Source organism: Salvelinus namaycush, chromosome 3, assembly GCF_016432855.1.
Source record: "Salvelinus namaycush isolate Seneca chromosome 3, SaNama_1.0, whole genome shotgun sequence".
Taxonomy (NCBI): domain Eukaryota; kingdom Metazoa; phylum Chordata; class Actinopteri; order Salmoniformes; family Salmonidae; genus Salvelinus; species Salvelinus namaycush.
Window position 1 is genome coordinate 55,405,867 of NC_052309.1, and position 26,255 is coordinate 55,432,121.

General features: G+C 40.7%; 1 protein-coding gene across 1 annotated transcript in view; it reads left to right on the plus strand.

The window, feature by feature from the left end:
• The window catches only part of mtmr4 (myotubularin related protein 4), a 158,197-nt gene that overhangs the window by 13,163 nt on the left and 118,779 nt on the right, over positions 1-26,255 (plus strand). The window lies entirely within an intron of this gene.

Genomic DNA, 26,255 nt, shown 5'->3' on the forward strand with positions numbered 1-26,255 from the left:
CGAGGTACAGATCTTGGGAAGAGAATGTGTATCTGGGAGTGCATCATTTTCTACAGTCTGCTTCGAGGTGAATAAAGGACTCCCTCTACTAGATTTAGAGGAATTTCCAGAAACTATTGTTTCAAGTAGATGGCTGGGGGAGGGAGTTTAAAACATTTTTTGTTGTTGAGATTTTACTACTTTCCAGAAGTTTGCTGGATTCCCACCATTCTCAGATACAATTTGATTTGATTGTTGAACTGTGTGTTTGTCACATGCACCGAATACAACAGGTGGACATCTATTTCTCAAATGTCTGAAGTAGAGGTCGACCGATTATGATTTTTCAACGCCGATACCGAAACCAATTATTGGAGGACCAAAAAAAAAACAATACCGATTTAATCGGCCAATTTAAAAAAAAAATTAAAATATATAAAATTAAAATAAAAATTGTAATAATGACAATTACAACAATACTGAATGAACACTTATTTTAACTTAATATAATACATCAATAAAATCAATTTAGCCTCAAATAAATAATGAAACATGTTCAATTTGGTTTAAATAATGCAAAAACAAAGTGTTGGAGAAGAAAGTGCAATATGTGCCATGTAAAAAAGCTAACGTTAAGTTCCTTGCTCAGAACATGAGAATATATGAAAGCTGGTGGTTCCTTTTAACATGAGTCTTCAATATTCCCAGGTAAGAAGTTTTAGGTTATAATTGTTATAGGAATTATAGGACTATTCCCATTTGTATTTCATATACCTTTGACTATTGGATGTTCTTATAGGCACTTTAGTATTGCCAGTGTAACAGTATAGCTTCCGTCCCTCTCCTCACTCCTACCTGGGCTCGAACCAGGAACACATCAACAACAGCCACCCTCGAAGCAGCAAGAGCAAGGGGAACAACTACTCCAAGTCTCAGAGCGAGCGACGTTTGAAACGCTATTAGCGCGCACCCCGCTAACTAGCTAGCCATTTCACATCGGTTACACCAGCCTAATCTCGGGAGTTGATAGGCTTGAAGTCATAAACAGCGCAATAGCTGTTGGCAAACGTACGAAAGTGCTGTTTGAATGAATGCTTACGAGCCTGCTGCTGCCTACTATTGCTCAGTCAGACTGCTCTATCAAATCATAGACTTAATGATAACATAAAAACACATAGAAATACGAGCCTTTGGTCAGTAAAATGGTCGAATCCGGAAACTATCATTTCGAAAACAAAACGTTTATTCTTTCAGTGAAATACAGAACCGTTCCGTATTTTATCTAACGGATGGCATCCCTAAGTCTAAATATTGCTGTTACATTGTACAACCTTCAATGTTATGTCATAATTATGTACAATTCTGGCAAATTATTTGCGGCCTTTGTTAGGAATATATGGACTTCACACAGTTCGCAATGAGCCAGGCGGCCCAAACTGCTACATATACCCTGACTGCTTGCACAGAACGCAAGAGAAGTGACACAATTTCCATAATTATAAGAAATTCATGTTAGCAGGCAATATTAACTAAATATGCAGGATAAAAAATATATACTTGATTTTAAAGAAAGGCATTTATGTTTATGGTTCGGTACATTGGTGCAACGACAGTGCTTTTTTCGCAAATGTGCTTGTTAAATCATCACCCGTTTGTCGAAGTAGGCTGTGATTTGATGAGAAATTAACAGGCACCGCATCGATTATATGCAACGCAGGACACGCTAGATAAACTAGTAATATCATCAACCATGTGTAGTTAACTAGTGATTATGTTAAGATTGATTGTTTTTTATAAGATAAGTTTAATGCTAGCTAGCATCTTACCTTGGCTTCTTGCTGCCCTCGCGTAACAGGTAGTCAGCCTGCCACGCAGGCTCCTCGCGGAGTGTAATGTAAAGCAGGTGGTTAGAGCGTTGGACTAGTAACCGGAAGATTGCAAAAACAAATCCCCGAGCTGACAAGGTAAAAATCTGTCGTTCTGCCCCTGAACAAGGCAGTTAACCCACCGTTCCAAGGCCGTCATTGAAAATAGGAATGTGTTCTTAACTGACTTGCCTAGTCAAATAAAGGTGTAAAAAAATATGTTTTAAATCGGTGTCCAAAAATACTGATTACCAATTGTTATGAAAACTTGAAATCGGCCCTAATTAATCCGATTTAATCGGTCGACCTCTTGTCTGAAGGGCTGCCAGTCAGATGTAATATCAGTCAATCTATCCGTAGCCCAAGCTAAGTTTATTTCCTTAAATTTTTCATACAATTCATGTTTGAAGCAAGGGTTTTATCTATCCTTTATTCATAGTTTAAAAAAAATACTGAGCAGGCTTATCTGCAACAGTGTTACACAGAGCTGTAAAACAATTTAGGGCCTGATCCGAGTTGCACTAACCAGTTAGTCAGTTTTTAAAGGCGTTCACCCAAAAACTTCCCAATTAGCTGCATAGTAGGCCTACCTGGCAGAATGATATATCATGATGATTTGTATCCATTGGGTGTGCATTTGTTTTGCAAACTCTGCCATCACATGTACACTAACATTACATTGTACAGGAACACCGCTAGCCAACGGTCTCTTGCTAGGTGTGCAATTGAAATAAAGGGCAACTCTATAATGCATGCATCAGCTTTTCTGTGAGATCTTGGACCTGCCCAGTACTTCTTTCATTTGGGCCAGTACAGTGGTTCTTCCTTTAAAATTAGAATTAGAATTCTAAGGCATGTTATTTGTCAGCCATTGTTACCTTTTAATGCTAGTTAGTGCTAGTTTGACCACCAGAGGGCATCTTTGAAAAGCATTTGATAGCCTTTAATATTGGCTGTACTAGAGAATTTGAAAACCTTTTTTTGTAAGAACATTGTATATGGGATTGATTTTAAGGAATGTAGCTTAATTAATTTGAGTTAATATTATGGTGTTTCTATTCCAAGAAAAACTAAAACAAAATCCTCAGGGTTTCCGTTAGGATGGAATGGAAAATATGGCGCTGTACAACGTGACGCTCTGGAGTAGGCTACAGTACTAAGAGCATAACATTTCCACATCCCAATTGTAGTCTAACCAATACCCAAACAGAGATTAAGTGAAAATACAAATCTCATTGATTTATCAAGACCAGTCCCCATGCTTGTCTCAGAGTAGTGCGAAACGGTGCTGAAATAGTTGACCATACAGGGGTAGACTAACACTTCAAATCCTATTGCTTATAACTTCAATATGCTTTTTAAATAAATAAGACCTACGCCACTTAACGGCACATTACTCAACACTAGTGAGACGCATGTCGGCAACGGTAGGCCTACAGTATATCTAAAAATATATTTTTCAATACGTGACTCTCCTCCAATAATTACATTCAGAGGATTGGAGGACTCTAAATTAAAATCTAAGTGGCATTTTTCGTTAGGGCAAATCTGATCTCAGAATATCTAAGGGGCTTTTTATATAAATCTAAATGAATAATTGTGTGCCGCCCTATTGGACTCCCAATCACGGTCGGATGTGATACAGCCTAGACTCATCATTAACTCATCATTCAGTTAGAAACGGATAATTGTTCAATTTCAATTATTTGGTTTATGTCGCTCATTCATTGTCAGTTAGAGAGACAGTAGCGCCATGGGACCCAAAAGCATAATCAGTGCTCTAACTCCCCCTTGCGCTGGTCTGGAGCAATGAAGTAGTGACGCAGTGTACTGAACAAAACCACAAATTACCTCTATGTCCCGCAGCATATTCGCAAAACTTTTAGTTGAGCAACCCCTGTAGATTTCAGTTGACAACAGCCCTGGCTGTTATTGGGTTACTTTCTAAGATAAGGCTCGAAATTGTATAGCAAAGAAACCCTTTATAGAAGTAGCCTATAGCTGCTGAAATGAGAGCTACTGGGTTTGTTTAGTTGAAAAGGAGCCTGAGAGGCTGAGACGAGGGTGGTACAGTAGGTGAAACGTAGACGGGCCCTATAGAGAGCCTCCCTTCACACTGAGCACACTGTCAGAAAGAGCGCAGGAGAGAGGGGGAGGGAGAAAAGAAAATGTGGAATTGAGGATGGGGGGCACAGAGGGAAAGAGGTAGGGTGTGAGTGAAAGAGAGGGAGGGACGTCATGCTCTGGATTACAACCAGAGTGTGTTGGGGCGACTGAGAATGCTGCACGCTACTGTTTGCAGGAAAATTAGTTTTACTTCCAACTTTACATTGGGGAAAACGTTTTTCACAAAACAGCTTCACTCAGGTAAGAAATGCTCTGGATTTAGAATATGATTTTGTAGTAAAACGTATTTTCTGTTAGTTTGAAGACAGTGTGCAGAAGGGGGTGTGTCAGTCAGAAGTATGGGGAAGTGAGAGGAACATGCAAAAACTGCTCAGTGAAATATAGGAAGGAAAGAGTAGATTAACTACCACTACTACAGACAGGGTAAACAACTGTTAATGTTATACTCTCTGTTATGTTTTGTGTAATATACTGTCTTCTCTCACACTGTACTTTTTGAACTTGGGAGTTGGCGTGCTCTGTGTGTAAGCCCTACACCCCTACGGCCAACCCAGTTTACTGTGTGGGTGTGTTAATTAAAGTTTTGTGTTCCTTGCATGCTTTTTCTTAACATATTATTGAACGTCTTGTGGTAGAGGATGCATGTGAAGTTTTGAATAACTAATGTTGAGTTTGCATGCTACTTCAAGTTTTGTCACATGTACAAGCAGTGGTGTAAAAAGTGCCCCGTTGTCATACTTGAGTAAAAGTAAAGATACCTTAATAGAAAATTACTCAAGTGAAAGTCACCCAGTAAAATACTACTTGAGTAAAAGTCAAAGTATTTAGTTCTAAATATACTTAAGTATCAAAAGTAAAAGTATGATTCATTTCAAATTCCTTATATTAAGCAAACCAGTAGGCACAATTTTCTTATTTTTTATTCATGGATAGCTATGGGCACATTTCAAAACTCATTTACAAATAAAGCATTTGTGTTTAGGAGTCCACCAGATCAGAGGCAGTAGGGATGACCAGGGATGTAATCTTGATAAGTTTGTGAATTGGACCATTTTCTGTCCTGCAAAGTGTTCTTAATGTAACAAGTACTTTCGGGTGTCAGGGAAAATGTATGGAGTAAAAATTATTTTATTTTCTTTAGGAATGTAGTAGTAAAGTAAAAGTTGTAAAAATATAAATAGTAAAGTACAGATACACCAAAAAACTACTTAAGTAGTGTTTTACACCACTGTGCACAAATACAGTGAAATGCCTTTCTTGCAAGCTCAAAACCCAGAAATGCTGTAATCAATGTAGCACTAAAAATAACACAGCGTAGAACAAATAAAATTAAGAACGCGAGAAAGTAAGAAGCTACAGTACCAATCAAGTTTGGACACCTACTCATTCAAGGGTTTTTCTTTATTTTTACTATTTTCTACATTGTAGAATAATGGTGAAGACATCAAAACTATGAAACGACACACATGGGATCATGTAACCAAAAAAGTGTTAAACAAATCAAAATATATTTTATATTTGAGATTCTTCAAAGTAGCAACCCTTTGCTTTGATGAGAGGTTTAAATACTATTAGCAGTCTCTCAACCAGCTTCACCTGGAATGCTTTTCCAACAGTCTTGAAGGAGTTCCCACATGCTGAGCACTTGGATGCTTTTCCTTCACTCTGTGGTCCAACTCATCCCAACCCATCTCAATTGGGTTGAGGTCGGGTGATTGTGGAGGGTCCTCCTTGGTCAAAATAGCCCTTACACAGCCTGGAGGTGTGTTGGGTCATTATCCTGTTGAAAAACAAATGATATACCACTGCGCCACTCGGGAGGCCCCTACGGCACTGCATCGCAGTGCTAGCTGTGCCACTAGAGATTCTGGCGCAGCCGACCGTGACCGGGAGACTCATGGGGCTGCACACAATTGGCCCAGCGTCGACCGGGTTAGGGGAAGGTTTGGTCGGCAGGGATGTCCTTGTCCCATCGTGCGCTAGCGACTCCTGTGGCGGGCCGGGCACAGTGCACGCTAACACGGTCGCCAGGTGTACGGTGTTTCCTCCAACACATTGGTACAGCTGGCTTCCGGGTTAAGTGGGCATTGTGTCAAGAAGCAGTGCGGCTTGATTGGGTTGTGTTTCGGAAGGACGCATGGCTCTTGACCATTGCCTCTCCCGAGCCCGAGTCCCGTTGCAGCGATGAGACAAGACTGTAACTACCAATTGGATACCACGAAATGGGGGAGAAAAAGGGGTTAAAAATATGATAGTCCCACTAAGCGCAAACCAGATGGTATGGCTTATCGTTGCAGAATGCTGTGGTAGCCATGCTGGTTAAGTGTGCCTTGAATTCTAAATAAATCACAGACAGTGTCACCAACAAAGCACCCCGACACCATCACACCTTCTCCTCCATGCTTCACGGTGGGAACCACACGTGCGGAGATCATCCGTTCACCTACTCTGTGTCTCACAAAGACACGGGTTGGAACCAAAAATCTAAAATTTGCACTCATCAGACCAAAGGACAGATTTCCACCGGTCTAATGCTCGTGTTTCTTGGCCCAAGCAAGTCTCTTCTTCTTATTGGTGTCCTTTTTAGTAGTGGTTTCTTTGCAGCAATTCAACCATGAAGGCCTGATTCACACAGTCTCCTCTGAACAGTTGATTTTGAGATGCATCTATTTACTTGAACTCTGAAGGATTTATTTGGGCTCCAATCTAAGGTGCAGCAGAGGCAACTCTGCGTCTTCCTTTCCTGTGGTGGTCCTCATGAGAGCCAGTTTCATCATACTGGTAAAACTTTCAAAGTTCTTGACATTTTTCAGATTGACTGACCTTCATGTCTTAAAGTAATGATGGACTGTCATTTCTCTTTGCTTATTTGAGCTGTTCTTGCCATAAAATGGACTTGGTCTTTTACCAAATAGGGCTATCTTCTGTATACCCCCCTACCTTGTCACAACACAAAACGCATTAAGAAGGAAAGCAATTCCACAAATTAACTTAACAAGGCACACCTGTTAATTGAAATTAAGCTGGTTGAGAGAATCCCAAGAGTGCAAATCTGGCAAGGCAAAGGGTGGCTACTTTGAAAAATCTAAAATATATTTGATTTGTTTAACACTTTTTGGGGGTGGGGTTACTACATGATTCCATATGTTATTGTTCTACATTGTAAAAATAAAGAGACCCTGGAATGAATAGGTGTCCAAACCTTTGACTGGTACTGTATGTACAGAGTCAGTTCCAATACCCATTTTTACAATTTGTAGGGATACTGGAGTGATGGAGGTAGCTACTGTATGTATTGGGGTAAGGTGACTAGGCATCAGGATATATGATAAACAGGGTAGCAGCAGTGTAAATTATGGTTAGTGTGCGTAGACAGAACAAAAATAAAATATAATTTGTGTAGCCATTTTGTTAGCTATTTAGCAGTCTCTTATTGCTTGGAGATAGAAGCTGTGCAGGAGCCTGTTGTTGTCACACTTGATGCCACTTGCTGTGTGGAAGCAAAGAGAACAGTCTGTGACTTGGGTGGCTGGAGTCTAGAACCATTTTTCCGGGCCTGCCTTTCACACCCCCTGATAGAGGTGATGTACCGGGCTGTCCGCACCAACCTCTATAGCGCCATGCGATTGGGGGCAATGCTGTTGCCATACCAAGCAGTGATGCAGCCAGTCAAGATGCTCTCAATGGTGTAGCTGTAGAACATTTTGAGGACTTTTTGCCAACCCTTTTCAACTTCCTGATGGGGAAGAGGCACTGTCGCGCCTTCACGACTGCGCGTGATGGATCATTTTAAGTTCTTAGTTATTTGGACACCGAGGAACTTGACGCTCTTGACCCACCTCACTGCAGCCCCGTCGATGTGGATAATCAATCAAATAAATCATAGACATTCAACTGTGATCATATCAACGCCAAGTATTGGACCTGCGCCAAGTACTGAACTGCCTTGGACCTTGTCACTGGAACCCATCTACCACTAAAGGCTATAGTTTGTTATCCCAACCAGAACAATTGCCCTTTATCTGTGTGGAGTATTGTTGGGCGTGGTGGATCAGTCTGGTTGTGGAATTCATTCTCCCTCTTCCTTTCTCTGCCTCCTTTGTCAATATCCTCCAGTTATCTCTCTCTGGCTGGCCTACTGCTGACTGGGTGGGTGTGCTTACTGTGGCTGCCTTCCAAATGGCACCCTATTCCACTATATATGGAATAGGGTGCCATTTCAGACACAGCCTCTGGTGTCTATGGCCTGTCGTGGATTAGGGTCCCAGTAACAACTGTTGAATGTTGAGTTTCCCTTTTAATCACTATTCATCCTATTAGAAGGCTTGTCTCCTGGGTAAAGAGACTGATGAGGACTGAGTCAGTAGCTTTGCGTGAGTCTGAAAGGGTTGTCTGGTCTGGAGAGATGGCTTTACTATCTATAGCAGCCAGGTTAACTTGTATATCCACTCTACAGTACAGCCTTATTCTAAAATGTATTAAATACATTTTTTCCCTCATCAATCTAAAATACCCCATAATGACAAAGCGAAAACAGGTTTTTATAAATGTTTGCAAATGTATAAAAAAATTAAAATACCTTATTTACATAAGTATTCAGACGCTTTGCTATGAGACTCGAAATTGAGCTGAGGTGCATCCTGTTAACATTGACCATCCTTGATGTTTCTACAACTTGATTTGGAGTCCACCTGTGGTAAATTCAATTGATTGGACATGATTTGGAAAGGCACACACCTGCCTTACAAGCATTTCGCTACACTTGCAATAACATCTGCTGATGTATGTGACCAACAAAATATGTAAGGTCCCACAGTTGACCGTGCTTGTCAGAGCAAACGCCAAGCCATGAGGTTGAGGGAATTGTCCATAGAGCTCCGAGAGGATTGTGTCGAGGCACAGATCTGGGGAAGAGTACCAAAAAATGTCTGAACATTGAAGGCCTCCGTCATTCTTAAATGGAAAAAGTTTCGATCCACCGATACTATTTCTAGAGCTGGCTGCCCGGCCAAACTGAGCAATCGTTTGAGAACCCGATGGTCTCAATGACAGAGCTCCTGAGTTCCTCTGTGGAGATGGGAGAACCTTCCAGAAGGACAACTATCTCTGCAGCACTCCACCAATCAGGCCTTCATGGTAGTGTCCAGACGGAAGCCACTCCTGGGTAAAAGGCACTTGACAGCCCACTTGGAGTTTGCCAAAAGACACCTAAAGGACTGTCAGACCATGAGAAACAAGATTCTCTGGTCTGATGAAACCAAGATTGAACTATTTCTAGCCTGAATGCCAAGCGTGACTTCTGGAGGAAATCTGGCATCATCCCTACGGTGAAGCGTGGTGGCAGCAGCACGCTGTGGGGATGTTTTTCAGCGGCAGGGACTGGGAGACTAGTCAGGATCAAGGGAAAGATGAACGGAGCAAAGTCGAGATCCTTGATGAAAACCTGCTCAGGACCTCAGACTGGGGTGAAGGGTCACCTTTCAACAGGACAACAACTCTAAGCACACAGCCAAGACAATGCAGGAGTGGCCTGGACTTGAACCCGATCGAACATCACTGGAGAGACCTGAAAATAGCTGTGCAGCAATGCTTCCCATCCAACCTGACAGAGCTTGAGAGGATCTGCAGAGAAAAATGGGAGAAACCCCCCAAATATAGGTGTGCCAAGCTTGTCGTGTCATACCCAAGAAGATTCGAGGCTGTTATCGCTGCCAAAGGTGCTTCAACAAAGTACTGAGTAAAGGGTCTGAATACTTATGTAAATGTAATTTTTCATTTTTTATTGGAAATAAATTAGAAAAAAAATTGTAAACCGGGTTTTTGTTTTGTCATTATGTGTTATTGTGTGTAGATTGCTGGGGGGGAAAACAATTAAAATAATTTTAGAATAAGGCTCTAACATAAGGGGTCTGAATACTTACATCCAAAATCCAAGATGGCAGCATGTCAAGTCGTTTGTTTGTGACTAGTACATTTTAACCTACTAATAATCTATTTATTTATGGTTGCGTAACTTCGTTGTTGCGTAGTGCAAACTATTTTATTTTTGCTGGTGTAAAGATCACGGGTCCTCCTCAACTCGGAACTTCATTACTTGAAGTTTACCAAAGTAACCCTATCTCTGGCTGGCCTGAGTTTCTCCTTCGTCCGCGGAGTGTCTTGTCCAAGCTGCTCCTTTTTGCTCTTCGCCTGGCTGTCAGTGGCAGCTCAACCCGCTCTCTCTATCGCCCTCAACACCCAATCTACTCACACGCGCAAACACTCACATTGACTCACATACACGCTGTCCCTCTCTCCACTTACCTTCGTTGGCCTCTTGTTTTTTGGTCAGAGAAAATGACAATTTACGTGGTATTGCTTTGCGCACTGACTTTACTGAACTCTGGAGAAAACGAACATTGTCGCAGGGTGAGTACATCTGACAATGTACTCTCGCGTCCATTAGACATTTTGTCTGCAGGAACTCGCTCTTTTTCACTCGGTCCACTCGTCCAAGTGCCGATGCATTTGTGGCATGATGTGAACAGTACGAATTTGTGTCACTACCAAAGTCTAATGGTTTTAAATGACTGTTTTGTATTGTCTGGAAACTCACTTGTAGAATTCGCTTGCAGTAGGTCTCTTAAAAAAAAGAAGCCGTGCAAGGTTATTAAACAGAGGTGCTTAGTTATTCTTCTGTTGTTGATATCAGGTAACGTGCAACCTAACCCTGGCCCTGATATGCAATGTCTCCAAACCCCCTCTGATTTTAAATCAAGATCTGGTTTTGGTATTTTTCATTTAAATGTACGCAGCCTGTTGTCAAAAATTGATGGGGTTAGGATTTGGGCTAAATCAACTGATGCTGATGTAATTGTGTTTTCTGAAACCTGGCTCAGCAAGTCTATTTTTGATAAGGATATTTGTATAAGTGGTTACAATGTTTATCGCACAGATCGGGTTAAGAAAGGTGGGGGTGTGGCTATATATGTAAAATCTAAATTCCATGTAAGTGTGGCAAAGTCTGAAACTATTTGTAAACAGTTGGAATTTCTTGCTTTGAATATTGAGGTTTCAAAGGGCCTCTCTATAACTGGGATTGGCTGTTATAGACCCCCCTCTGCTCTTGGTGATGCATTTTCTTCTTTGACGCACCTTATGTCTAAACTTCTTTACAGTGAAATGATCTTGATTGGTGATCTCAACTGGTGTTGGTTAAAGCCGGTGTCTGATGATTTAAAAATGTTTTGTAATTCTATGAATCTTACCCAGTTGATTAATTCACCCACTCGCCCAAATCTTAAATGCCCAGATAAATCTACCCTGATTGATTTGATATTGACAAATGTTCCACATAAATATTCTGCGGTTGGTGTTTTTTTGTAATGATTTAAGTGACCATTGTGCTGCTGTTGCTGTTAGAAATACTAAGGTTCCAAAGACAAATCCACGTTTTATTCGTAAGAGAAATTTGAAGTGTTTTAATGAGCAGGCTTTCTTTCATGATTTGTTTTATTTTCACTGGAGCAAGATTGAGTTTATCCCTGATGTGGAAACTGCCTGGAAATTCTTTCATGATGGGTTTTTCCAAATAGTAAACAAACATGCACCATTCCGCAGGTTCAGGGTTAAAGGGCGGGATAATCCATGGTTTTCTTCTGAGCTGTCTTGTATTATTCACGACCGTAATCTAGCCTGGGCTAAAGCAAGGAAATCTTGTTCTGATGCTGATTGGCTTATTTTTAGGCAGTTAAGAAACAAGTGTTCTTTTCTTCTCAGGAAGGCCAAGTCTGAATATTTTATGTCTGTTACCACTGATAACCTGAATGACCCTAGAAAGTTTTGGAATGCTATTAAGTCTATGTCTGGTAACAGTAATGTTAATGAATTACCGTCATGTGTTTTGAAGGACTCTGTTGCTATATATGACAAAACTGAAATACTGAATTGTTTCAATGAGCACTTTGTATCATCTAGTAGGCTGTTTGATTCAGTGCCCTCTGTCTCTGTACAACCCTGTGTGGATGAACCAGTGTCCTCTGTCTCTGTACAACCCTGTGTGGATGAACCAGTGAGAGCTGGTCAAACTTTTAGCTTTTTGCCATTCTCAGTGCAGGTGGTACATAAAGCCCTGAAATCCTTAGATCAAAGAAAGCCTGCAGGTCCTGATGTTTTGGATCCCTGCTTTTTAAATCTGGCAGCTGATTTCATAGCTGAACCACTTACATATCTGTTCAATCTAACCCTGGAATGTAATGAAATTCCAAAGATCTGGAAATCAGCATTTGTCCTACCACTTTTAAAAGGGGGAGATCCAACTCTTTTAAATAATTATAGGCCAATCTCAAAGCTGTCACCCCTGGTGAAAATACTTGAAACCCTTGTAAGTGAACAGCTAAAAGTTTTTATTTACTAACTCTATTTTATCAATGTACCAATCGGGCTTCAGGAAGAAGCATAGCACAATTACAGCAGCCATGAAGGTTTTAAATGATATCACTGAAGCCCTTGACAAAAAACAGCACTGTGTCTCACTTTTTATTGATCTCTCTAAGGCTTTTGATACAGTTGATCATGCTATACTGAGGCAGAGATTGTTGAGTGTAGGTCTTTCGGAGCATGCAGTTGCATGGTTTGCTAACTATCTGTCTGATAGAACTCAGTGCACTCAATTTGATGGGCTTATGTCTGTTAAATTGTCTGTCCTGAATGGTGTGCCCCAGGGCTCTGTACTTGGTCCTCTCTTATTCACTATTTATATAAATGATTTAGACAGAAATGTCCAAAATGCACAACTTCATTTTTATGCTGATGATACTGTTATTTACTGTTGTGCCTCATCTCTTACAAAAGCTTTCCAGAACTTGCAAACTGCTTTTTATACTGTTCAACATACCTTGTGTCAATTGAAGCTTATCCTCAATACTGACAAAACTAAACTAATGGTGTTTTCTAATGCAAGAAATAGACCTCTGAACCTTTCACCTGTTACTACCTGTCAGGGCAAGGAGATTGAGGTTGTAACCTCATACAAATATCTTGGAATTCTAATTGATGACGGTCTCTCTTTTAAATTGCATATTCAACAACTTACAAAAAAATTGAAGCTGAAATTGGGATTTTATTTTAGGAATAAGGCCTGTTTTTCTTTTGAAGCCAGAAGGAGGCTAGTATCAGCTACATTTATGCCTTTACTAGACTATGGGGATATTTTATATATGAATGCTTCCGCTCAGTGTTTGAGATCAATTGACACTCTTTACCATGGCACTTTGAGATTTATTTTAAACTGCAAAACCCTTACGCACCACTGCACTTTGTATACCAGGGTTGGCTGGCCTTCTCTAGTCACTCATAGGCTCAGTCACTGGTATACTTTTATTTACAAAGCCATTTTGGGTTTACTACCTTTTTTATTTGGGCATTTTTATTGTTCAGAAATGTGGTTGGTACTCTCTTCGTTCACTGGACTTTATCCTGCTAACTGTTCCAAATGTCCGAACTGAATTTGGTAAAAGGTCTTTTATGTACTCTGCGCCATCGTCTTGGAACACCTTACAAAATAATTTTAAACTGGAAGAACTTGTCCCGATTGGTGTTTTTAAATCACTGATGAAGGATTTTGAGGCTGATTCCCTGACCTGTCAATGTTTTTAATTTGCTGTTTTTGATATTGTTATACTCTTGTGAATTCATGAATGGTTTTTACTAGATTACTTGTAGTTTTTCATGTTGTCTGTCTGTAATTTTTTGTAATGACTTGGTGCTGCCTATCTTGGCCAGGACGCTCTTGAAAAAGAGATTTTAAATTTCAATGTTTCCTTCCTGGTTAAATAAAGGTTAAATAAAATAAATAAATAAAAAGAACTGTTTGTGGGTTCTTGCAAGTACGATCTATGTGTGGGTCCTGTAGTGCAGAGCGATTTTTAACTGACAATTTTGGGGGGGGGTTTCAGTTATTAAACAACTAATTGACCAACGGTTGTTTCTCTAGAGGGAAATCAAATCATTCACGATAGTCCTTAATTTCTATATGGGATGCTGGGCTGAAGGGAGTTGTAGTTTTCATTTAAACAATTATTCAACCTAAACTCAGCAAAAAAAAGAAACATCCCTTTTTCAGGACCCTGTCTTTTAAAGATAATTCGTAAAAATCCCCAAATAACTTAACAGATCTTTATTGTAAAGGGTTTAAACACTGTTTCCCTTGCTTAATGAACGTAATACTTAACGACCATTCCACAGGTGCATGTTCATTAAGACACTAACAGCTTACAGACGGTAGGCAATTAACTTCTACTTGGTACTCATCCCGGATCCGGGAGCACCCTCATCAGTAAAAAAGCTGACTAGCATAGCCTAGCATAGCGCCACAAGTAAATACTAGCATCTAAATATCATGAAATCACAAGTCCAAGACACCAGATGAAAGATACACATCTTGTGAATCCAGCCATCATTTCCGATTTTTAAAATGTTTTACAGGGAAAACACTATGTATTTCTATTAGCTAACCACGATAGCAAAAGACCCAACCGCATATTTTCACCATTTTTTTACTGCATAGGTAGCTATCACAAATTCGACCAAATAAAGATATAAATAGTCACTAACCAAGAAACAACTTCATCAGATGACAGTCTGATAACATATTTATTGTATAGCATATGTTTTGTTCGAAAAATTTGCATATTTCAGGTATAAATCATAGTTTTACATTGCAGCCACCATCACAAGTCTCACCAAAGCAGCTAGAATAACTACAGAAACCAACGTGAAATACCTAAATACTCATCATAAAACATTTATGAAAAATACATGGTGTACAGCAAATGAAAGACAAACATCTTGTGAATCCAGCCAATATTTCAGATTTTTTAAGTGTTTTACAGCGAAAACACAATATAGCATTATATTAGCTTACTACAATAGCCTACCACACAACCGCATTCATTCAAGGCACGTTAGCGATAGCGAATAAACCAGCAAAAGATATAAATTTTTTCACTAACCTTCTCAAACTTCATCAGATGACAGTCCTATAACATATTACACAATACATATATGGTTTGTTCGAAAATGTGCATATTTAGCGGTACAATTCGTGGTTGAACAATGTGAATACTAGCCAAACTGCACAAAATAATCCGGATATATTTCTGACACTCACATCATCTAATCAAATAACTAATCATATACTTTACTAAAAAATACAGGTTGGACAGCAAATGAAAGATACACTAGTTCTTAATGCAACCGCTGTGTTAGATTTTTTAAAATAACCTTATTACGACATACAGCTTACGTTATAGCGAGACAGCGCCCGAAATCTGGGCGGAATATAGTCTAAACATTTTCGACAGAAATACGAAATAATATCATAAATGGTTCCTACTATTTGATGAGCTTCCATCAGAATCTTGTACAAGGTGTCCTTTTTCCAGAATAATCGTTGTTCGGTTGTAGAATGTCGTCTTCATCTGTCGATTTAGCTAACAAAGCTGGCCATGCGGCATGGAAGTGCCCAACTCACCAGAACGCATAACAAACAAAATACCGAAAATCGCAATCAACTGATATAAACTGCTATAAGTCGGTTTAATATAACTAGTTTATGATGTTTTTAACACATATATCAAATAAAATCAGAGCCGGATATATCTAACTTATAAAACGAAAGCTTTTCTGAACGCAATGCAGAGGTCCCTCTTGCGTCAAGCCAAACGGTGAAAAGACCAGACCCACGGTTCCAAGAGGTCTTGTTCGGCCTCAGATCTAGCTAGACACCCCATTCCAACTCTCACTGCCTACTGACATCTAGTGGAAGGCGTATGCAGTGCATGTAGACCCATAGATTCCATGCAAATTAATAAACTGACCCTGGAACAGAGCCCTCGATTTCAGATTTCTCACTTCCTGACAGGAAGTTTGCTGCAAAATGAGTTCTGTTTTACTCAGATATAATTCAAATGGTTTTAGAAACTAGAGAGTGTTTTCTATCCAATAGTAATAATAATATGCATATTGTACGAGCAAGAATTGAGTACGAGGCAGTTTAATTTGGGAACGATTTTTTACAAAGTGGAAATAGCGCCCCCCCCTATGGAGAAAAGGGTGAAAAATAATAAAATAACTAAGAATATACAAACAACTTTAATATGTTATTATTTCATAGTGTTTTTTCTATTGATGTCTACCAATGTGGACCTGATGGAGACAATGGAATATTTTCAATGTTTTGACAATTGAATGTTCACTATTTTTGGTTTTGGAATTTCATAATGATTTTAGTGTTTAAAATAACTAATCGAATTAGGCTTTTTTTATTTTTATTATATATATATATACTGAAACCGAACCAACCTCAAAAGCACTAATCACTCAGCACTAGGTTCCTGCTCTACCATTTTAGTCGGCTCTGTTGTCTTGAGCACTTAAGGCCATTTCTCAAGGCCAGCGAAGTATAAATGCATGAAATGCCAAAAGCCACGTACAGCTGAATTGTGAGCACTTAGATAGACATTCTCCTGTATACTTCCTGTAAAAGTAGGCCCAGCCAGGGCTTTCTCAAGATTCTTTAGCACCTTTGCATGTTTTGCCACACCATGTTAGTTTTCACTCTCAAATACAGAACTGTTAATGACTTTGGTCATTTCCATGTGAATTTTCGCAATTGAATTGGCTACAATGGGAAAACGTAGTCACAAACCAAAGTTGGGTCACTTGCTATTTACTGTCCTCTCTTCCACTGGCATACTGTTATGTTCAGCTCATAACTGTTTACTTTCTGTCATCTGGTGGTCAAAGCAAGAGTGAAAAGTCTCTCTACAATTAATGCCACCTCTCCTGGCTCTTACTGACACCTACCCATGAGCCCCCTCTTTCCATTTACTGTAACTAGCATCCTCACCCACTGAGCACCGACTGACACCGGACGTCCGTGGACGTTGAGAAGTAGTTGAGATTGGGTCTGTCTTCCCTGGCCTTGATTTCAATGTCCACAGACATCGTTTTTTGGTCCGGTCCAGACCAGTCATGATTTCAACTTCCACATACTTTTGGATCGGCCCTCATTTGGCCCAAACAAATCTGAACCAATCAGACTGTTTTCACAAGTTTGGACAGAAAAGTACACTACATTACAGTAGAGTTCAGTACAGTAAAGAAAGTACTAGGGCTGGCACAATTACCGTATAACCAACGGTTATGGATTAAGTTCGTCATAACCGTAAAAAAAAAAGTGTAGAACGAACTGTTCACTGAAGACAGGACCGCCTGGCATTCGTGTGGTTGACTCCGTTTCTGCTGTAACATGGACTCCTAAGAAAAAATGTCATAGTTTAATATAGAATGTTCCTTCAAATGATTTTATCTAATGTGGCTCATGCAACGGTATGTATTTTTTTGTCTATATTACAGAATATATTTGAATTCTTTGTTCTTGTGTACACTCGCAATGGCCGCCAGTACACCCATTATGCCATCATTAACTTGAATGGGAACGCCTGCTCTATTTCTATGGCAGATGCATTCAGGACAGCATAAAATATATACATAAAATATAAATAAATCCATGACCGTCGCAGCCTTATACAGTACTGTACAGTAGAGTTCGGTGCAATAGACTATACGAGTTGAATACACTATGTACTGTGCTGTACTTTGATGTCCAAACTTGTGAAACAGACTTCTATGATTGGTTCAGATTCAGAGGGAGATTTTACCAACAAAGTTCAGAATGAATTGTTAAAAGTAGTCCTTGTGCATTGAGTTGTATGGTTTGTTAAACTTTGAAATCAATCGTTTTTGTTTGACCATACAATTTAAAGTGAAAAATCTGAGTCTCAGCGCAATTCGGTCACTGTGGAATTGCCCCGTAACTTTGTAACATGGCTGTGCCCCCATTACTATTTACTTGTGAATAAATTCATGAAATGGAGAATGGATTAAACTATTTACCCATTTAATAACCAGACCTCCATACAACTTCTAATACCCTCATACATTAGTATGCAGTAAATTGCCAAGTGCTGCTCCGGCTGCCCAGAGTGGCTCACTTGTGGGTGTGCTGGCAGCATATAGCAGCATGTTCGATTGTCTGTCAAGAATTCAGCATAGCAAGTGTTGTATGAAGGTCTGGTTATTAAATGGGTAAATCGTTTATTCCATTCTCCATGTCATGAATTTATTCACAAGTAAATAGTAATATGCTCTAAACTGCTTTGGTGACAAACAAACTTTGCTGCCCTGTTTCCAATCATCCACATGTCTGGGAGAACATATTCAAGTAAGTAAATACATTTCAAAAATGTTTAAAAACGATGTATTATTAGGGAACTAGCTACAGTGCGGGCTTTACTCAAATGAGCTGCTAGTTAGCTATCTAGACAACTTTACATACTGTATAGCTAGCTAAGTGAATTAAATATCACCAGGTATCTAGCTAACTATCTTGCGTTTTGTAGGTAGCTAGCTAACAGCGATGGAGGAGGGTGAAAGGATAGCAGCCCCACCATCAAAGTGAGAGAGAAGGCTATTCTGGATAGGGCAGGTACTTTTGTGTAATTCCAGTCCCTAGACGTGAGGACAGAGAAAATAGTAAAATAATATTCAGTGCTGTCTAATTTGAGTATAATGAAGTTTGTTTCTTGTGATGTTTTCTGTCCTCAGATACAGAGCTGTGATAGCCTGTCTGCAGATGACGAGGTCCCAAAGAAGAGCAGTGGTTCTCAGTCCTGGTCCTGGGGACTCAAAGGGATGGATGTTTTTGGCCTCAGCACTACACAGCTGATTCAAATGATCAACTCCTCAAGCTTCAAGTGGTATTTATGTGTTCATTTGTGATGCTATCCTTGATATGACCCTGCTGTTGTCACATGCTACACATGCACATGTGTATGCACATGCATCTATCTATCCAATGTTATGATTTGTTTGAAGAGATACTTCAGTAATCCACAATGACCTGGTGACGTAAAAGGCTAATAATGACATTCCATATTCCTACAGATACCTTGCAACTGGAGATTCCGTCAAAACGATTGCCTACAGTTACCGTGTAGGGCACTGCAAGGTTTGGAGACCAGGGCCATCTTGGACTGCCTCCTAGGGGAATTCAGGCTACCTGTGTCCTGCATAACTTCATGAGGTTGGACACGAGGATCAGGAGAGGATTTCCAGCTTGCCGCCGTATGCCAGAGGAGAGGTGTGCTGCTCTGTAGAACGTTTCAAGGATGGGGGCCAACAACTCAGCAATCTGTGTTTGGGAGATCTTCACCTCCTACTTCGAAGAGGGTGCTGTTCGCTGGCAACACCATAGACTACACTATGCACAACCAAGGGCTATTTTAAGAGCCATCCACATTGCAATAAGAGTATTCTTCCCTTAACTGCAGTTGACATAGCTAAGTAATTAAATTCCCAGTTTCTTTCCCTTTGATTTCTACTTCTCAGGTGAGGGTGCTGTCTGTACAAAAACAAAACAAGCTCTTTTAAGAGTCGCCCATATTGATTTTTTTTTGTTGGAACAATTAGACACCCAATAACCCACACCTACACACTTGTGTATCAGTCTGATTGATGGATTGTGTTGTGTACTAAGCAGGCTCAGTTGTATTGCTGTGGCTCCTTCCACCTTCAAGGAATAGGCAAGAGGACCAAGAATGGAGAATAGGAAGACACTTCATTATTACTATAACTACGCTATATTGTTTGTCCTAATGTGTCTGTGCATGCTTTTCAGTACAAAGTACTCTTCAGCCACTTAGTGTGGACACCAGGTAAGGCCTGATTCCTGTTGAACACGGTCTTTAACTACCTGATTTTCACAATAAGTCTCCTTCACTTTATCCCTCTACCCTTCTCCCTAAATCCTGTAGGTTATATCAGCTGTGTCTGTGAACCCCTCCCTCATCTGAACTGGCTACATAGAGGGCACATCATGATCAGAGGTGAGAGGTCTCTTGGTCGGGTCAATAGGAAGTATTATTAAAGAAATGCTTTACATTGAAATAGAGATGTAGAAGTTCCAGAGTTAATGATCCAAGGTCAGTTTTGAGTTTGAGTTTGAGTTTATTTTTTATTTTTACAGGGACAGTGCACATTAATCAACGTTTCACGTTTGCATTTCACGTCCTGATGATTAAGATGACTGACAGTGTAAGCATGATTAAGCCTTGCGTTTTTTAAAATGTATTCTCCATCTGTCTCTCGTCTGCAGGTATATTTTGATGTGAGAGAGGATGCCAACCCCCAGCCTCGTCATCACCACCTCACTCGCTCTTAAGATAACCTTCGGACCAACTGGGTGCACAAGGCTGGTTAGGAGACACAGCTAGATACACTATTATGTAATTGTGATGAACTGCGACAATAAGTTTAGTAGCACTGTAATTCAATAATCATATGCTGTCATCCCTGCTCCTCTGTCCTTACCTCTTTCCCTTTCTGTCTTTTACACTCCCTCATACCTCTCTCCCCACCTCCTTTCTTCCTCTATTTTTATAATGCACACCAGATGTGCATTGAAGTAGAGATTGAACTTGTATTTATAATGCATGTATTTATAACACTTGGATAATGAACATGTTCAATAAAGTGTTTCACATTCTCTACAAGTTGAAATTAAGTTTCTCATTTGATGAAATACTACACCTATCCTGTGTCCTCAGATCAGTGCAGATGAAAGAAATTATATATTGAGATTAACCGGTTTTAGAGTATTTACATGATGCATAGGACGTGTAGTGTACTGTTTATGAATTACAAATCTGCCTTTAGTTAGTTAAATCATGTGTCTATTCTATTGCATAATTACAATGTGTAACCATTGATGTCCCAGGACCAGGATTGGTAACACTGTTGAAGTTAATAATTGTAATACATACAGTACCCGTCAAAAGTTTGGACATACCTACTCATTCCAGGATTTGTCTTTATTTGTACTATTTTCTACATTGTAGAATAATAGTGAAGACATCAAAACTATGAAATAAGACACATGGAATCATGTAGCAGACAAAAAAGTGTTAAACAAATGAAAATATGTTATATTTGAGATTCTTCAAAGTAGCCACTCTTTGCCTTGATGACAGCTTTGCACACTCTTGGCATTCTTTCAACCAGCTTCATGAGGTAGTCACCTGGAATGCATTTCAATGAACAGGTGTGCCTTGTTAAAAGTTAATTTGTGGAATTGCATTCTCTCAACGAGCTTCACCTGGAATGCTTTAACAACAGTCTTGAAGGGGTTCACACATATGCTGAGCACTTGTTGGATGCTTTTCCTTCCATCTGCAGTCCAACTCATCCCAAACCATCTCAATTGGGTTGAGGTCGAGTGATTGTGGAGGCCAGGTCATCTGATGCTGCACTCCATCACTCTCCTTCTTGGTCAAATAGTCCTTACACATTCTGGAGGTGTGTTGGGTCATTGTCCTGTTGAAAAACAAATTATAGTCCCACGGCCTTGTCTCAGGGTAGTAGGTTGGTGGTTGAAGATATCTATCTAGTGGTGTGGGGGCTGTGCTTTGACAAAGTGGGTAAAATATATTTTGATTTGTTAAACACTTTTTTGGTTACTAAACTCAGCAAAAAAAGAAACGTCCTCTGTCAACTGCGTTTATTTTCAGCAAACTTAACATGTGTAAATATTTGTATGAGCATAACAAGATTCAACAACTGAGACCATAAACTAAACAAGTTCCACAGACATGTGACTAACAGAAATGGAATAATGTGTTCCTGAACAAAGGGGGGGTCAAAATCAAAAGTAACAGTCAGTATCTGGTGTGGCCACCAGCTGCATTAAGTACTGCAGTGGCACCAGATTTGCCAGTTCTTGCTGTGAGATGTTACCCCACTCTTCCACCAAGGCACCTGCGAGTTCCCGGACATTTCTGGGGGGAATGGCCCTAGCCCACACCCTCCACACCCTAGTCAGCTAGCTTACTAAATAGCAATTTACGTAAATGAACTTCATGTCAAAAAAATATGCATAATCGTTGGTCTCTAAATTTACCTAACATATTCTTCTCATCTGTACATTTTTTGCATGATTAGTTATGACATTATAATTACTTAAATTTGCTTCCATCCTAGAATTTTTGTCAGCCATCTTTGCTGAAGAAAGTCTCCAGCCTTGGGTTGCATCGAGTCAACTTCGTAATGGGAACCACTCAATTTGATTGGTCATCGCCCAGTGGGTGCCGCTGGTGATTCGTGTAAAGTTGGGAAATGCTGAACTTTTTCACCGCCTCCCACGCCACTTTCGCGCCACCCAAAGGTCCCTCGCCCACACTGCCTCTCACTGCTTTCCTTCCATTGAAAATTAATGGGAAACAGTGTTTCACTGCATGGTAGCGTGTACTAGTGTACACATCCGGTATGGAGTGTGTGCAGTGTTTTCCACAAGTACCGTGCCTTCAGAAATATTCATACCCCTTGACTCATTCCACATTTTGCTGTTACAGCCTGAATTTCAAATGGATGACATATTTTTTCTCACCCATCTACACACAATATCCCATAATGTATTGAAAATGAAATAATGACATCGTATTTACATAAGTATTCACACCCAAGTCAATACATGTTAGAATCACCTTTCTTTCTGGGTAAGTTTCTAGGCTCCCGTGTGGCACAGCGATCTAAGGCACTGCATCTCAGTGCTAGAAGCGGTTACTGCAGACGCTGGTTGTCTGGGTTAGGGGAGGTTTTGGCCGGGTTAGGCCGTCATTGAAAATACAAATTTCTTCTTAACTGGCTTGCCTAGTTAAATAAATAAAATAAAAACCTGGAGTGTACAATATTTGCCCATTATTCTTTTAAAGATTCTTCAAGCTCTGTGAAATTGGATGTTGAACATTGCTAGACAATCATTTTCAGGTCTTGCCATAGATTTCCAAGCAGATTTAAGTCAACACTGTAACTCTCCCTCAATCACTGTCTTCCCTGGTAAACAACTCGTGTATTTTATTAATTTATTTCACCTTTATTTAAGTAGGCATTAGATTTGTGTTGATTTGGACTTGTGTTTTAGGTTATTGTCCTGCTGAAACATGAATTAATCTCCCAGTGTCTGTTGGAAAGCAGACTGAAGCAGGTTATAGCATGCACTTCTGTCCACTTCCGGTAATATCGTATACCCCGGTATGGCACAGAAACGTTATGACTGTATGAAAATCTGGATACCGCCTATCCCCCACGACTTTGAGTGGCTGGCTAGATGAAACACTTGGGAAAAAAATACTTAACCAAAAGTATGTGCACACCTGCTCATCAAATGGGCATTAATTTGGAGTTAGTCCCCCCTTTGCTGCTCAAACAGCCTCCACTCTTCTGGGAAGGATTTCCACTAGATGTTGGAACATTGCTTTGGGAACTTGCTTCCATTCAGCTGCGAGTATTAGTGAGGTTGGGTACTGATGTTGGGTGATTAGGCCTGGCTTTCAGTCAGCGTTCCAATTCATCTCACAGGGGTTCAATGAGGCTCAGGTCAGGGCTCTGTGCAGGCCAGTCAAGTGCTTCCACATTGATCTCAACAAACCATTTATGTATGAATCTCACGCTTTGTGCATGGGGCCGTTGTCATGCTGAAACAGAAAAGGGACTTCCCCAAACTGTTGACACAACATTGGAAGCACAGAATCGTCTAGAATGTCATTGTATCCTGTATTATTAAGATTTCCCTTCACTGTAACTTAGGTGCCTAGCCTGAACCAAGAAAAACAGCCCCATACCATTATTCCTCCTCCACCAAACTTTACAATTGGCACTATGCATTGGGGGCAGGTAGCGTTCTCCTGGCATCCGCCAATCCCAGATTTGTCCGTCGAACTGCCAGATGGTAAAGTGTGATTCATCACTCCAGAGAACGCGTTTCCACTGCTCCACAGTCCAATGGCGGCGAGCTTTACACCACTCCAGCCGATGCTTGGCATTGCGCATGGTGATCATAGGCTTGTTTGCTGCTGCTCGTCCATGGAAACCCATTTCATGAAGTTCCCAACGAACAGTTCTGGTGCTGATGTTGCTTCCAGAGGCAGTTTGGAACTCTGTAGTGAGTGTTGCAACCGAGGACAGGCCATTTTTACATGCTTCAGCACTTGGCAGTCCCTTCCTGTGAGCGTGTGTGGCCTACCACTTTGCGGCTGAGCCATTGTTGCTCCTAGATGTTTCCACTTCAAAATAACAGCACTTACAGTTGACCCGGGGCAGTTGACCAGTAGAGCTCCGAGAAAGGATTGTGTCGAGGCACAGATCTGAGGAAGGGTAAGAAAACATTTCTGCAGCGTTGAAGGTCCCCAAGAATACAGTGATCTCCATTCTTAAATGGAAGAAGTTTGGAACCACCAAGATTCTTCCTAGAGCTGGCCTCCCGGCGAAACTGAGCAATCGGGGGAGAAGGGCCTTGGTCAGGGAGGTGACCAAGAACACAATGGTCACTCTGACAGAGCTCCAGAGTTCCTCTGTGGAGATGGGAGAATCTTCTAGAAGGACAACCATCTCTGCAGCACTTCACCAATCAGGCCTTTATGGTAGAGTGGCCAGACGGAAGCCACTCTTCAGGAAAAGGCACATGATAGCCCGCTTGGAGTTTGCCAAAAGGCACCTAAAGACTCAGACCATGAGAAACAAGATTCTCTGGTATGATGAAACCAAGACCGAGTCAGGATCGAGGGAAAGCTGAACGGAGCAAAGTACAGTGAGATCCTTGATGAAAACCTACCCCAGAGCTCTCAGGACCTCAGACTGGGGCAACGGTTCACCTTCCAACATGACAATGACCCTAAGCACACAGCCGAGACAATACAGGAGTGGCTTCAGGACAAGTTTCTGAATGTCCTTGAGTGGCCCAGCCAGAGCCCGGACTTGAACCCAATCTAACATCTCTGGGGAGACCTGAAAATAGCTGTGCAGCTACACTCCCCATCCAACCTGACAGAGCTTGAGAGAATCTGCAGAGAAGAATGGGAGAAACCCCCCAAATATAGGTGTGCCAAGCTTGTAACATCATACCCAAGAAGAATCAAGGCTGTAATCACTGCCAAATGTGCTTCAACAAAGTACTGAGTAAAGGGTCTGAATACTTACAGTTGAAGTCGGAAGTTTACATACACTTATTTTGGAGTCATTAAAACTAATTTTTCAACAACTCCACAAATGTCTTGTTAAAAAACTATAGTTTTGGCAAGTCGGTTAGGACATCTACTTTGTGCATGACACAAGTCATTTTTCCAACAATTGTTTACAGACAGATTATTTCACTTATAATTCACTGTATCACTGTGCCTTTAAACAGCTTGGAAAATTCCAGAAAAGGATGTCATGGCTTTACAAGCTTCTGATAGGCTAATTGACATAATTTGAGTCAATTGGAGGTGTACCTGTGGATGTACTTGAAGGCCTACCTTCAAACTCTGTGCCTCTTTGCTTGACATCATGGGAAAATCAAAGCTATCAGCCAAGAACTACAAAAATTGTAGACCTCCACAAGTCTGCTTCATCCTTGGGAGCAATTTCCAAACGCCTGAAGGTACCACGTGTACTACTGTTTGTACAGATGAACAAGTATAAACACCATGGGACCACATAGCCATCATACCGCTCAGGAAGGAGACGCGTTCTGTCTCCTAGAGATGAACATACTTTGGTGCGAAAAGTCCAAATCAATCCCAGACCAACAGCAAAGGACATTGTGAAGATGCTGGAGAAAACAGGTACAAAAGTATCTATATCCACAGTAAAACGAGTCCTATATCGACATAACCTGAAAGGACGCTCAGCAAGGAAGAAGCCACTGCTCCAAAACCGCATAAAAAAGCCAGACTACGGTTTGCAACTGCACATGGGGACAAAGATCATACTTGTTGGAGAAATGTCCTCTGGTCTGATGAAACAAAAATATAAATGTTTGACCATAATGACCATCGTTATGTGTAGAGGAAAAAAGGGGGATGCTTGCAAGCTGAAGAACACCATCCCAACCACGATGCATGGGGGTGGCAGCATCATGTTGCTTTGCTGCAGGAGGGACTGGTGACCTTCACAAAATAGATGGCATCATGACAGAGGAAAATTATGTGGATATATTGAAGCAACATCTCAAGATATCAGTCAGGAAGTTAAAGCTTGGTCGGAAATGGGTCTTCCAAATGGACAATGACCCCAAGCAAAATGGCTTAAGGACATCAAAGTCAAGGTATTGGAGTGGCCATCACAAAGCCCTGACCTCAATCCTATAGAAAATGTGTGGGCAGAATTGAAAAAGTGTGTGCGAGTAAGGAGGCCTACAAACCTGACTCA